Consider the following 14094-nt stretch of genomic DNA (forward strand, 5'->3'; position numbering starts at 1 on the left):
TACAAGGGCGATGTTCTTGACGACAATATTATGGAAATGTAAGAGGATGTAGATGAAGATGAAATGGGTGATATGATACTGCGTGAAGAGTTTGACAGAGCACTGAAGGCCTAAGACGGAGCAAGGCCCCAGTAGTAGACAATATTCCATTAGAACTACTGATAGCTTTTGGAGAGCCAGTCACGACAAAACGCTACCATCTGGAGAGCAAGATGTATGGTACAGGCGAAATACTCTCAGACTTCAAGAAGAATATAATAATTTCAATCCCAAAGAAGTCAGGTGTTGACAGATGTGAAAATTACCGAACTATCAGTTTAATAAGTCATGGGCTGCAAAGCACTAACGAGAATTCTTTACAGACAAATGGAGAAACTGATAGAAGCCGGCATCGGGTAAGATTAGTTTGGGTTCCGTAGAAATGTTGGAGCACTTGAGGTAATACTGACCCTACGCCTTATCTTAGAAGAAAGATTAAGGAAAGGCAAACCTACGTTTCTAGCTTTTGTAGACTTAGATTAAGCTTTTGACAATGTTGACTGGAATACTCTCTTTCAAGTTCTGAAGGTGGGAGGGGTAAAATACAGGGAGCGAAAGGCTATTTACAATCTGTACAGAAGGCATATGGCAGTTATAAGAGTCGAGGGACAGGAAAGGGAAGCTGCAGTAGGGAATGGAGTAAGACAGGGTTGTAGCCTCTCCCCGATGCTATTCAAGCAGTAAAGGAAACAAAAGAAAAGTTCTGAGTAGGTATTAAAATCCATGGAGAAGAAATAATAACTTTGAGGTTCGCCGATGACATTGTAATTCTGTCAGAGACTTCAAAGGACTCTGAAGAGCAGTTGAATGGAAAGGACAGTGTCTTGAAAGGAGGATATGAGCTGATCATCAACAAAAGCAAAACGAGGGTAATGGAATGTAGTCGAATTAAGTCGGGTGATACTGAGGGAATTAGATTAGGAAGTGAGACACGTAAAGTAGTAAGGGAGTTTTGCTATTTGGGGAGCAAAATAACTGATGATGGTCGAAGTAGAGAGGATATAAAATGTAGAGGGGCGATGGGAAGGAAAGCGTTCCTGAAGAAGAGAAATTTGTTAACATCGAGTATAGATTTAAGTGTCAGGAAGTCATTTCTGAAAGTATTTGTATGGAGTGTAGCCACGTATGGTAGTGAATCATGGACGATAAATAGTTTGGACAAGAAGCGAATACAAGCTTTCGAAATGTGGTGCTACAGAAGAATGCTGAATATTAGATGGGTAGATCACATAACTTATGAGGAAGTATTGAATCGGATTGGGGAGAAGAGAAGTTTGTGGCACAACCTGACCAGAAGAAGGGATCGGTTGGTACGACATGTTTTGAGGCATCAAGGGATCACCAATTTAGTATTGGAGGGCAGCGTGGAGGGTAATAATCGTAGAGGGAGACCAAGAGACGAATACACTAAGCAGATTCAGAAAGATATAGGCTGCAGTAGGTACTGGGAGATGAAGAAGCTTGCACAGAATAGAGTAGCATGTTGAGCTGCATCAAACCAGTCTCAGGCCTGAAGACCACAACAACAACAGTATTGTTACTGATGAGAATTACTTACCACTAATATTTGACTTCACCATACTTAGCATCATCTAAATCTTACTATTCCTCTTTTTTCTCTTGGTCCCTCTTCTTCTCTGTCTGTCTTCTTTTGCTCATTTTCAATTAGCAAAATCTGCATTGCACGTAGTTTCCTTGTTAATATGCACCATGGATTTTGCAGTACTTCAGTTAGATTTTATGTTCAATCCAAAACACCTAGTTTTCTAATTACACCATCACGGAAGCATGAAACAGCAAAATAAATAGCAAATTTGAGGGTTGTAAGCTGAACAAATACAATTTTCGGTTACCTGTTCCATATGACAGAATTTACACATTCATTTAAATTTTGGATTTTCACATAAAGACATTTCTTCAACAAGATATCTTTACTAAGGTCTCTAAATATGGGTTTAATTTCATTCATTACTGATGCATGTAAATAATGTTTGTGGTGATATCTGTCACATCTCGTGTGCTTGCACCAAGTGTGAGGATCATTCGGGCAAAGACCGTGCACTGGATTTTCATTTGTGGAAAGCTTATGGAAAAAGATAGCCCATACAGCTTTTTTCGTGTCTTCTAAATTACTTACTTTTCTTCTATCTATTTCAACATTTGTCAGGAAACTTTTACAACCTACCTTCTTACAATCTTCCAGTACTATTTTTGACTTTTCTTTCAATAATCTTCTCAACGTGGACGCCATTGTTTTCTGGACATGCACAATACACTCTAATTTGAAAGTTGTGATATTAGGACCATAAGGTTGTGCTGCACACACCCAGTCATAAGGCTTGCTGTCAATGTCCCGCAAATACTGTGTGCATCTGACACCCCTGTTTGCCACTGAACGATTAAAAATACTGAGAACTCCTGCTACTTGTGTCCCACCATTTGGACCAGTATAATTTATCTGACAGTTATGTTTATGCTCTTTCTCAGTTCCACTGCCACAAGTTTTACAGTACTGGCTTAGAATCTCTACATCAATTACCTTGCCGGTATCAAATGATGTAGCTGTCACGACACTATTTAGTGAAGTGTGCCCACGTTTCTGCCAGCTGCCATCAAAATATGCACAAATATCACCACTTTCACTGTCATCACTTTCCTTGAGTCTTCTTCAGCTGCTTCCTTCATTGAGAAATTACAAACTTCAGCAACAGCAGTACCAATAACATTATTGTAAGTCATAAATATTGCAGGAGAATTTGAAATGTTACGTAATGCACATAACAATTTACCTACAGATCTGAGACCATAAACTAGCCATATGTTGTTCTCATATAAATTATTATTTGCCATTTTTGATGTCAAGTTGTAGTACAGCACCACATTTTGTACAACTCAATGTCACGTTTGACACAATCCCTTTACGAAGACTCTGATTCTCACCCATAGATACGCCGTAACCACATTTTCTGCACACGGTCTTTTTGGAAATGAAATCACGGAGCATTCTCAGGTTCGCCATAATATTTCCGAACGAATGTTCATCTCCACAAGCTGACTGAGAGGAAATGCCTAGAAAACAGTTCAGTTTCTTGCTTGATGTGCTAATTTTCTTTATGTCTAACATTCTTGGGTCCTTTGACGCACTAATCTCATTCACATTTACGTATTTATTTCCTCTGAATTTTAATTTAGGCTAGAATTTATTGATTAGCGGCTTTTTTATGGAAGCACGCTGATCCAAAAGAAATACATATCAACACGTGCTTCACTCACAACAAACTTCATTATGTACAACCCTTAGCGCCCGGAAACCATAACAAAACACGATCGGAAGAACGAGTATCGATAGTAGATACAGAGTAGGAAACATTGAAGCGATAAAACAACAGAAGCATGAAATAAAATCCAAGGCGTAAAAGAATGCTGTGCATTATCTCTGCATGGTGCAAAAAGGAAGGCGTGGCATGTAAATGCCAGATTGCACAGAGCGTTACGAAAATCATCATACCTCACGAAAAAATTGTCGTATTTATATAAAAGAAAAACTGTTTCACGCAGGAAAGACCACGCATTTCAAATATGCTAAAATCTAAAAATCGAATTTTTGAAACCCATTTGCCTTCCGTGTCCTGTTAAGATCTATCTGGATAGCTACTACTGGATATTTTACGGTAGATACTGTTTTCAACAATTTACTATAAATAGAGTACGTGTACGATAATGGATTTCTTTTCCTTACGTATTGCGGTTGCGTTATGTATTTATGATAAGGGTCAACTGCCAGAGCTTACACTATTCGTCAGTCCTCTGTTGGTCAGTCTAAAAACTAATACCGTATCTGGCGTAACCACATTCTTATAGACAAGTGTTGAGGTACTCCGGAAATTACCTTTACATGTTCCGATTGTGTCCAGTTAAGATCGACGTGTTGAGGCCTGTCTGCAAGGAAGTCTTGAATACAGTCGCTTATCTGGTCCGATATACACGGTAAGTTGGTGTTTTTTTCACTAAACAGCACTGTGCTACAGCGTCAAATGCCTCATTAAAGTCAAGAAACACGGCATCAATCTGAGCGCCGTTGTCTATCGTGATATGGATCTCCTGGAACAACAGGGCGAGCTAAGTTTCGCAAAACCTCTCTGCAGAACACAAGTTGATTTTTATAGAGTAGATTTTCATTGTCCAAAATCAGCATATTTCCTGAACATAAAACATGTTCCATAATTGTGCAACAAGGTGAAAATTGTAAATTCATACAAATACATGGGCGCCATGATTTGTAGCAATTTATAGTGAAATGTTCACGTGGGTGCAGTCGTGGAGATGGCGGCTCGCAGATTTTTTGCGTGTTGGTGGATACTGCGAAAATACTGTCTGCTTATAAAGGAGACTACTTACAAATGACATGTACGTTTCGTCTTACAATATTTGTGAAGTGTGTTCGACACAAAGAAGGGGGCATGTGTAGTCACAGTTATGTTTGATTAATGGGAGAGTAGCACAGAAATATTGACAATGTTGAGGCGGTAGTGATATGGTGAATGATATTTACCGTGCAGCAAGGGAGCGGCAGGTACTGGGCTCCATCAGTGTACATTTTATTAGAGTAACTATTTATATTTTGCAGACGTCGCCACAAAGGAAAATTGGCTCAATCGTTGAGATATTCCAATTAAGGACATTATATAATTATAATTCCAAATACACTGCTAAGTTTGACTGGTTTTCGTTTTTACAGTCATTTCATATGCAAGTAAATGGGACATAATTTGGACATTATTTCTAGTTTCATAGGTAACTATTAACTGAATTTCGTTATTGTACATTTTTACAAACTTCTCATGGTTTTGACATCTATACGATATAGATGATTCTGTCACTATCAAAAATGGTTCAAATGGTTCTGAGCAGTGTGGGACTTAACTTCTGAGGGCATCAGTCCCATAGAACTTAGAACTACTTACACCTAACTAACCTAAGGACATGACACACATCCATGCCTGAGGCCGAATTCGAACCAGTGATAGTATCGGTCGCGCGGCTCCAGACTGTAGCGCCTAGAACCGCTCGGCCGCCCCGGCCGGCGCATGTCACTGTCTATTTGCTGGTTAGTTACGTTCGTTTGTTATTATTGAAATACTATTTGTTGCTTGTCAGCTTAACTGCTTACAACGCTATGTAGTTGTCAGATTATATATTTATCGGTATTTTCGTGATACTTTATTTGACAGATAGTCCAGCCATATTGTATGGTTACAGGCAGTTCTGTTTATCATTGCTGTTACGTAGGAAATGTACCTTGCAACTATTATACTTGGTGTGTTTCTGTGTGTTATATCCCTATATTTACTTTTATATAATCGCACGTATTTTTCAACGGCATTATTTGCAAGTTTTAGTAGGCGTGTTTTCTTAGTCGTTGTTTATTTTACTTGATACTTCACTACGCATACTGTCATTGTAATGTGTTTTCGTAGCCGAAATTCGCCATAGGCAGCGTTTAGCCTTTTGTATTCGTCTTTATTCTTTTATGGAATCCAACAAAAAAAAAATGGTTCAAATGGCTCTGAGCACTATGGGACTTAACATCTATGGTCATCAGTCCCCTAGAACTAAGAGTTATTTAAACCTAACTATAACCTAAGGACATCACAAAACACCCAGTCATCACGAGGCATAGAGAAGATTCTATCTAGTTTTTTTGTCTGCTGTATTTTCTTTGGTGCTCATTTCTGTCTGCCTGCTGACAGGTTATCCAGAGATACTGTAGCGCCTAAGTATTGTTTGTGGGAATGTATATTTTGTTGTGAATTTAGTTATTATGTAATATCTGGTTGTCTCGTATTAATTGGTTTTGTGTATCTATCCGAACTCCTGATGGATAGTTTGAATAACGTGTTCTGTATACGGTTTGTGTTACGGGTCGATTGGCTCATTTTGTGCCTTTTGTGGGTATTTGTGTGTATGTACACAGATTTCTACCCCTTACTCAATTTCCATTAGCTGTTCTTTCAGCGATCTATGTAAAATCTGGATAGCTTGTTTTATGTTATCTCATTATCTACTGTCTGCTGCTGTGTATTTAGGTGGTGAAATTTTTTTACAAAATCAAAATAAGGTACCAAAATTACGTACCATTTACAGGAATTTAGTAGTGTACTTGCAGTTATACTTATACAATGTCCTTAAAAACGTATAGCTCGCAGAAGCCCCAGAAGGATATAAATATTCAAATTACCTTAGTATACATTAAATAAAACACTGACAACCAATCACCAATTGTAATTAAATAACAAAATTATGGTAAATATCTTGGCCATTATGGTTACAGCTTGAACTAAGCAATTGAAATTATGAAAGCACTTTTTAAACCAACATAAGAATATAAAAAAAAACACTTCAGTCCCAATTTTAAATAACTGGTTCGTAACAAATTAATAGACAGACAAGTTTCGAAAGGAATAGTAATTCATAGTCAGCTCCTCTGTATTAAGGCACCGACTCGACACACTATGTCAGCAGAGCTCCGCACATATTGTGTGTGTGCCTTACAATTACGAACACCTCTATCATCAGTAGGCGACTTGACTACAAAATACAGCAAGGAAAGTTACACACGTGCCACACACTTCAGTACATAAGGAATATAACTACTTCATCGGCAGAAAATATGAAATGTGTGGAAAGAGGAATTACTAGTTAAGCTGTGCTTTTGCAGTACACTGTACTTAATAATTACAAGACACCAATATCATGAAGTTTGTGTAACATCAGTGCCTAGTTCACTCGTAGTTTAATACACTTTTGGAAACAAACCAGAATAAAAACTGATTTCACCACTTAGAAGAATATATGTGAAAAAGTACCACCACAGCTGAATTTCCAGAATGTCTTTATTGTCTCACAAGACTAGTTTCGGAGACATGGGGGCATGGAGACCCCTGAAGAAAGATAGCCCACTTGTAATAGTAACAAGGACTCCACAATAAATGAGCCACGCAAATATAATACTCTTTTTGTCTCTGGAGGGGCCCTACGATGAGGGTAATGTGACGCCGAAACTAGTGTCAGAGAATAAAGACACTCTGGAGACACAGATGTGGTGGTACTTTTCTACGCATATGTCATCAGCTGATGTCCCTCGTCCACTCAATAGGATGCACAACTAAAAATTTAAAGGAATTTTCTACAGAAATACTTCTAATATCACCAAAGTAGGATACGATGAAATGGAGCCTCCTACGCAACAAAACGCACTGTCGCAGATTAACAAATGAAGCCTCACCCAATTCAACGTAATCCAGCTGCCCGGATGAGATGGCCTTGAATCACCAACCAATGCACCATAGCAATCTGCAGCCGAATTAAGCATTGCCTGCCGGAAGAAAAAATGTTGCAGCTGTATGTATCAAAGAAGTTAAAAGATCCTTGTAGGCATGTTCCCTTTGACGGCCAACGAAACTCTGTGGGCAGGAGCACACGATTGAAAATCGTTGTAATTTTTCACCACAGAGTTTTTGAAACAATCTATCATGGAGTGCATTGCTTCTGATTTTATTATCAGAACTGTGAAGACGATAGCCATGGGCTCTTGGTAGCAAATTGTTGTCTGCTAATAACACAATGAACGGCAGTTATGTTTGGTACCGCTTTTTCTTTAAATATAAATGTAGCCCAAGTTTTTGTCCTACCCTTGATGGAGCACCATCTGTAATAATTCAAACAACACTCGTATTTTACAGGGAAATATATGTTTCTTTAAAATGATGTTCCGCTACTCCCAATAAATATGTTCCCTCTGAATCTGTTTCTCATTTCGTAGCAAAGAATAACGAAAATACAATTCTATAAAACAGTTGAACTTACCTTCGTTGTAAACAGTTATTACAACAGAAATGTGTTCCTAACAAGCGGTCCACGTAATAAAAAAGTGGTTCAAATGGCTCTGAGCCCTGTGGGACTTAACATCTGTTATCAGTCCCGTAGAACTTAGAACTACTTAAAACCGACTAACCTAAGGACATCACACACATGCATGCCAGAGGCAGGATTCGAACCTGCGATCGTAGCGGTCACGCGGCTCAAGACTGAAGCGCCTAGAACCGCTTTGCCACAGCGGCCGGTGCTACACGTAAGAAATCTCTTTAAATACGCTATGTAAAATTTCACAGCGCCTCTGATGTAGCCACATTCTTGAAAAGCAAAATAGAAACATTCCAAGGACAAGAAGTGCAATATATAGCAACGTAGATAAACAACAGCGTCGTGGTTAAGGGGTCACGGTGTTCTACTACCAAGCAGGCGAGCCACGCTCATACCTCCTCCGTGGATTTTTTTTTCTCGCTGTTCGCTGTATGGTGTATTCAAATTTGTGTCCGTGTCGTGGTGCAAGGTCCGTTTGCAACAGCGAGTTGTACAGAAGGGGCCTATTATGACAGTTGATTCTTTGCCACTACTCTACCAGCAACCGAAAGGAAGTGACTTTCTAATGGGAACCGGAAACGTTTGATGACATTATACACCCCGTCCCCCTTCCTCCCCGACATTAGTGAGAGTACGTATGTCATATAATAGGAATCTCTTATCGACCAACTTAACTTGTAGGTCCGGTGAGTGAGTGAGATATGCCTCCTTGCCCGATTTAGGTGTTCATATCAATGAGAATGCGATCAATGCCAAGGAAATGATGAAAACATAATAGTTTGTCACGTAAGCTGCAACAAATGAACGCAAAAGTTTCAGAACCACGCAGTTCCTCTATTCTCTGTCAAAACTCATGTTTCCAAAGTTTTTTAAACAGCGTTCCGTTCTGAAAGTTTTGATTCGTGAATTACTCTGTTGTAACATAGTTGATTCCGTGGTCTAGATCAGCCGGCACGGTAGCTCAGCGTGTTCGGTCAGAGGGTTAGCTGCCCTCTATAATATAAAAACTGAGTTCATCGATCAACAACGAACTTAAACGGATGTCTTACGACGTCCGCCCCGAGCGGACTCAACGAACAAACGCGAACAAAAATGAGATAACAAAAAGGGGTCGCGTCTTCGATTCATAATGAAAACGTCTTCGGTCCCGGGTTCGATCCCCGCCACTGCCTAAATTTTGATAAACAATCAGCATTGGCGGCCGAAGACTTCCGGCAGAAGAAGTGAGCCTCATTCTGCCAACGGCCTTGTGAAAGAGGGCGGAGGAGCCGGGTAGAGGTTCAGGGCACTCTCTTGTCCTAGGGGTGGGAAATTGCCCCTAAAGGTGGAAGAATCAGCAATGATCAACAATATGAGGATGCAGAAGGCAATGGAAACCCCTGAATTAAAGACACGTAACGTGTATCCACAGGACATGTGCCCTGTAATTGAAGAAGTGTCATGATGATCTCTCCATTGGCAAAAGATTCCGGAATAGTCCCCCATTCGGATCTCCGGGAGGGGACTGCCAAGGGGCAGGTTACCACGAGAAAAAGATTGAATAATCAACGAAAGGATAATGTTCTACGAGTCGGGGTGTGGAATGTCAGAAGTTTGAATGTGGTATGGAAACTAGAAAATCTGAAAAGGGATATGGAAAGGCTCAATCTAGATATAGTAGGGGTCAGTAAAGTGGAAGGAAGACAAGGATTTCTGGTCAGATGAGTATCGGGTAAAATCAACAGCAGCAGAAAGTGGTATAACAGGTGTAGGATTCGTTATGAATAGGAAGGTAGGGCAGAGGGTGTGTTACTGTGAACAGTTCAGTGACCGGGTTGTTCTAATCAGAATCGACAGCAGACCAAAACCGACAACGATAGTTCAGGTATACATGCCGACGTCGCAAGCTGAAGATGAAGAGATAGAGAAAGTGTACGAGGATATTGATAGGGTAATGCAGTATGTAAAGCGGGACGAAAATCTAATAGTCATGGGCGACTGGAATGCAGTTGTAGGGGAAGGAGTAGAAGAAAGGGTTACAGGTGAATATGGGCTTGGGACAAGGAATGAAAGAGGAGAATGACTAATCGAGTTCTGTAACAAGTTTCTGCTAGTAATAGCGAATACCCTGTTCAAGAATCACAAGAGGAGGAGGTATTCTTGGAAAAGTCCGGGAGATACGGGAAGATTTCAATTAGATTACATCATGATCAGACAGAGATTCTGAAATCAGATACTGGATTGTAAGGCGTACCCAGGAGCAGATATAGACTCAGATCACAATATAGTAGTGATGAAGAGTAGGCTGAAGTTCAAGACATTGGTCAGGAAGAAACAATACGCAAAGAAGTGGGATATGGAAGTTCTAAGGAATGACGAGATACGTTTGAAGTTCATTAACGCTATAGATACAGCAATAAGGAATAGCGCAGTAGGCAGCACAGTTGAAGAGGCATGGACATCTCTAAAAAGGGCCATCACAGAAGTTGGGAAGGAAAACATAGGTACAAAGAAGGTAGCTGCGAAGAAACCATGGGTAACGAAGAAATACTTCAGTTGATTGATGAAAGGAGGAAGTACAAAAATGTTCCGGGAAAATCAGGAATACAGAAATACAAGTCGCTGAGGAATTAAATAAATAAGAAGTGCAGGGAAGCTAAGACGAAATGGCTGCAGAAAAAATGTGAAGACATTGAAAAAGATATGATTGACGGAAGGACTGACTCAGCATACAGGAAAGACGAAACAAACTTTGGTGACATTAAAAGCAACGGTGGTAACATTAAGAGTGCAACGGGAATTCCACTGTTAAATGCAGAGGAGAGAGCAGATAGGTGGAAAGAATACAGTGAAAGCCTCTATGAGGGTGAAGATTTGTCTGATGTGATAGAAAAGTAACAGGAGTCGATTTAAAAGATATAGGGGACCCTGTATTAGAATCGGAATTTAAAAGAGCTTTGGAGGACTTACGGTTAAATAAGGCAGAAGGGATAGATAACATTCCATCAGAGTTTCTAAAATCCTTAGGGGAAGTGGCAACAAAACGACTATTCACCTTGGTGTGTAGAATATATGAGTCTGGCGACATACCATCTGACTTTCGGAAAAGCATCATCCACACAATTGCGAAGACGGCAAGAGCTGACAAGTGCGAGAATTATCGCACAATCAGCTTAACAGCTCATGCATCGAAGCTGCTTACAAGAATAATATACGGAAGAATGGAAAAGAAAATTGAGAATGCGCTAGGTGACGATCAGTTTGGGTTTAGGAAAAGTAAAGGCACGAGCGAGGCAATTCTGACTTTACGGCTAATAATGGAAGCAATGCTAAACAAAACTCAAGACACATTCATAGGATTTGTCGACCTGGAAAAAAGCGTTCGACAATATAAAATGGCGCAAGGTGATCGAAATACTGAAAATAGTAGGGGTAAGCTATAGGGAGAGACGAGCCATATACAATATGCACAACAACCAAGAAGGAATGATAAGAGTGGACTATCAAGAACGAAGTGCTCGTATTAAGAAGGGTGTAACAAAAGACTGTAGCCTTTCGGCCCTACTCTTCAATCTGTACATCGAGGAAGCAATAATGGAAATAAAGGTTCCGGAGTGGAATTAAAATACAAGGTGAAAGGATATCAATGATACGATTCGCTGATGACATTGCTATCCTGAGTGAAGGTAAAGAAGAATTAAATGATCTGCTGAACGGAATGAACAGTCTAATGAGCACACAGTATGGTTTGAGAGTAAATCGGAGAAAGACGAAGGTAATGAGAAGTAGTAGAAATGAGCACAGCGAGAAACTAAACATTAAGATTGATGGTCACGAAGTCAATGAAGTTAAGGAATTCTGCTACCTAGGCAGTAAAATAACCAATGACGGACGGAGGAAGGAGGACATCAAAAGCTGACTCGCTATGGCAAAAAAAGGCATTTCTGGCCAAGAGAAGTCTACTAATATCAAATACCGGCCTTAATTTGAGGAAGAAATTTCTGAGGATGTATGTCTGGAGTACAGCATTGTATGGTAGTGAAACATGGACTGTGGGAAAACCGAAACAGAAGAGAATCGAAGCATTTGAGATGTGGTGCTATAGACGAATGTTGAAAATTAGGTGGACTGATAAGGTAAGGAATGAGGACGTTGCACGCAGAATCGGAGAGGAAAGTGACATGTGGAAAACACTGATAAGGAGAAGGGACAGGATGATAGGACATCTGCTAAGACATGAGGGAATGACTTCCATGGTACTAGAGGGAGCTCTAGAGGGCAAAAACTGTAGAGGAAGACAGAGATTGGAATACGTCAAGCAAATAATTGAGGACGTAGGTTGCAAGTGCTACTCTGAGATGAAGAGGTTAGCACAGGAAAGGAATTCGTGGCGGGCCGCATCAAACCAGTCAGTAGACTGATGACCAAAAAAAAACATAGTTCACACCCGTTCATTTATTGTTTCATTTATGTAAGACGTCTATGTGGAATCTTGCCTATTCTCATTTTCATCACGTTTACTCGCGGCGGTAACGTATTCTTGCCACATGATTCATATTCTGTAATCAGTGCATAGTATACCATCTGTCAAGACTACAGAAAGAGAACTAACATGTCAGTGACCGGACGGACAGTCCATAATGTTGAGAAAAAGAAAAAAAAAAGTCGTCCGCTTTATAGTCAGACACTGTGACCACTTAACCACAATGCCGCAGCTGTTGATGTCTGCTCAATATTATACTTCTCTGGCTTAGACCGTTCAGTGTTCCCATTTTTTTTCCTGCAGTTCAGTACACATTCTTCCTGTTTTCATACTTGATCTGTGTTCCGTTTTTGACGGACTATCCATTGGGCTATCTTACCACTAAATCTGAGGGGGTCCGATGGGGAATTTCCCTTGTTAGTATGAAATGCACCAACCAACTGACTGCTGCTTCATCTTTGCCTAAAATGTCATTCAACAAAGTTTCCCGGCAGATAAAGTCAGTTTCTGGAATTGCTGCATTCCCTTTTTGCTTAGTCAATAAGCTAAGACGATCTGTGATTTCCCTTCAGCGGAAAAATGCGCAGTGGTGTTGAAAATCGAACCTGGATCCTCATGATAGCATTTACGCAACTAGCCACCGCGCTACTTCTGAGATTAGTGAGGATCTCATCGACTGTTCGATGCAGTGCACGATAACACTATCTTGATCAGAGGTTGGAAGAACGTAATAAATCCTCCTCACAGGAGGCTCTGTTATTTGTTGAGTAAAGGAGCTAAAGACGTTCAACAAAGCAATGAGGCTTTCCAAGCTTGTTTGTCTAAGAAATCCTACTGAGAAGTCCACTGGTGTCATCAAGATTGTGTACTACAACACATGAGTGAATGGGCATATTTATTGACCATTTTGTCGAATGAACTTGAGGAAAATCGTCTGAAGCAAACTGGGTGAAGTATGAGAGGTGTTCACAGCCATTGTCCAGCTGGAAGGTAACAAATTCCCAAGCTCCTGACGTACTGGAATGTAAACAGAAAGAACACTGCACTGACAACTACTGCATTAACAAGTACTTTACGTGTTCAGTCACTGTGAAAGCGAAAGTTTATCTACAGATCGTGCAGGAACCAGACTGCATTTATAAGAGTTAAATGACGTGAAAGGGAAACCATAGTTCATTACGCACAGGGTGCCCATAATTAAAGCTCCAGTTTCGAAACGCTATATGTGGTGTGCGTACTGTAAGATCTTCGCTACACACACCGTCAGATTATTTGACTTGACGCTCTAGCGAAGTAGGCGAGTGTCAGCAAGATGTCTCGTGGTCTTATCGTGGCGTGTTTATCTTCTGCCGTTAGGTCAGACGATAGAAATGTCACTTGCACGCTTAGAGTAGCAGATTGACGGTGACCTACTTTAAACAGAACTTGATTAATTTTCACACACATTTGTTAAAATAATAACAATCATAAACCATACTTTACTTGATTCTGGATGCTGTTTACAATTGACAATCTGAAGTTCCCTTGGTCTCGGTACGTTAATCTTATTCTCACATATCTCTGTGACTTGACAAAGTGTCTATACATTTCTCTTCGTGGCTATGTAAAGAAATATGATAATCTTCTTAGGTGCAGGCTGAAATTTGACTATAAACTGGTGCAGACTAATG

This window comes from Schistocerca gregaria, chromosome 4, assembly GCF_023897955.1.
Source record: "Schistocerca gregaria isolate iqSchGreg1 chromosome 4, iqSchGreg1.2, whole genome shotgun sequence".
Classification (NCBI taxonomy): domain Eukaryota; kingdom Metazoa; phylum Arthropoda; class Insecta; order Orthoptera; family Acrididae; genus Schistocerca; species Schistocerca gregaria.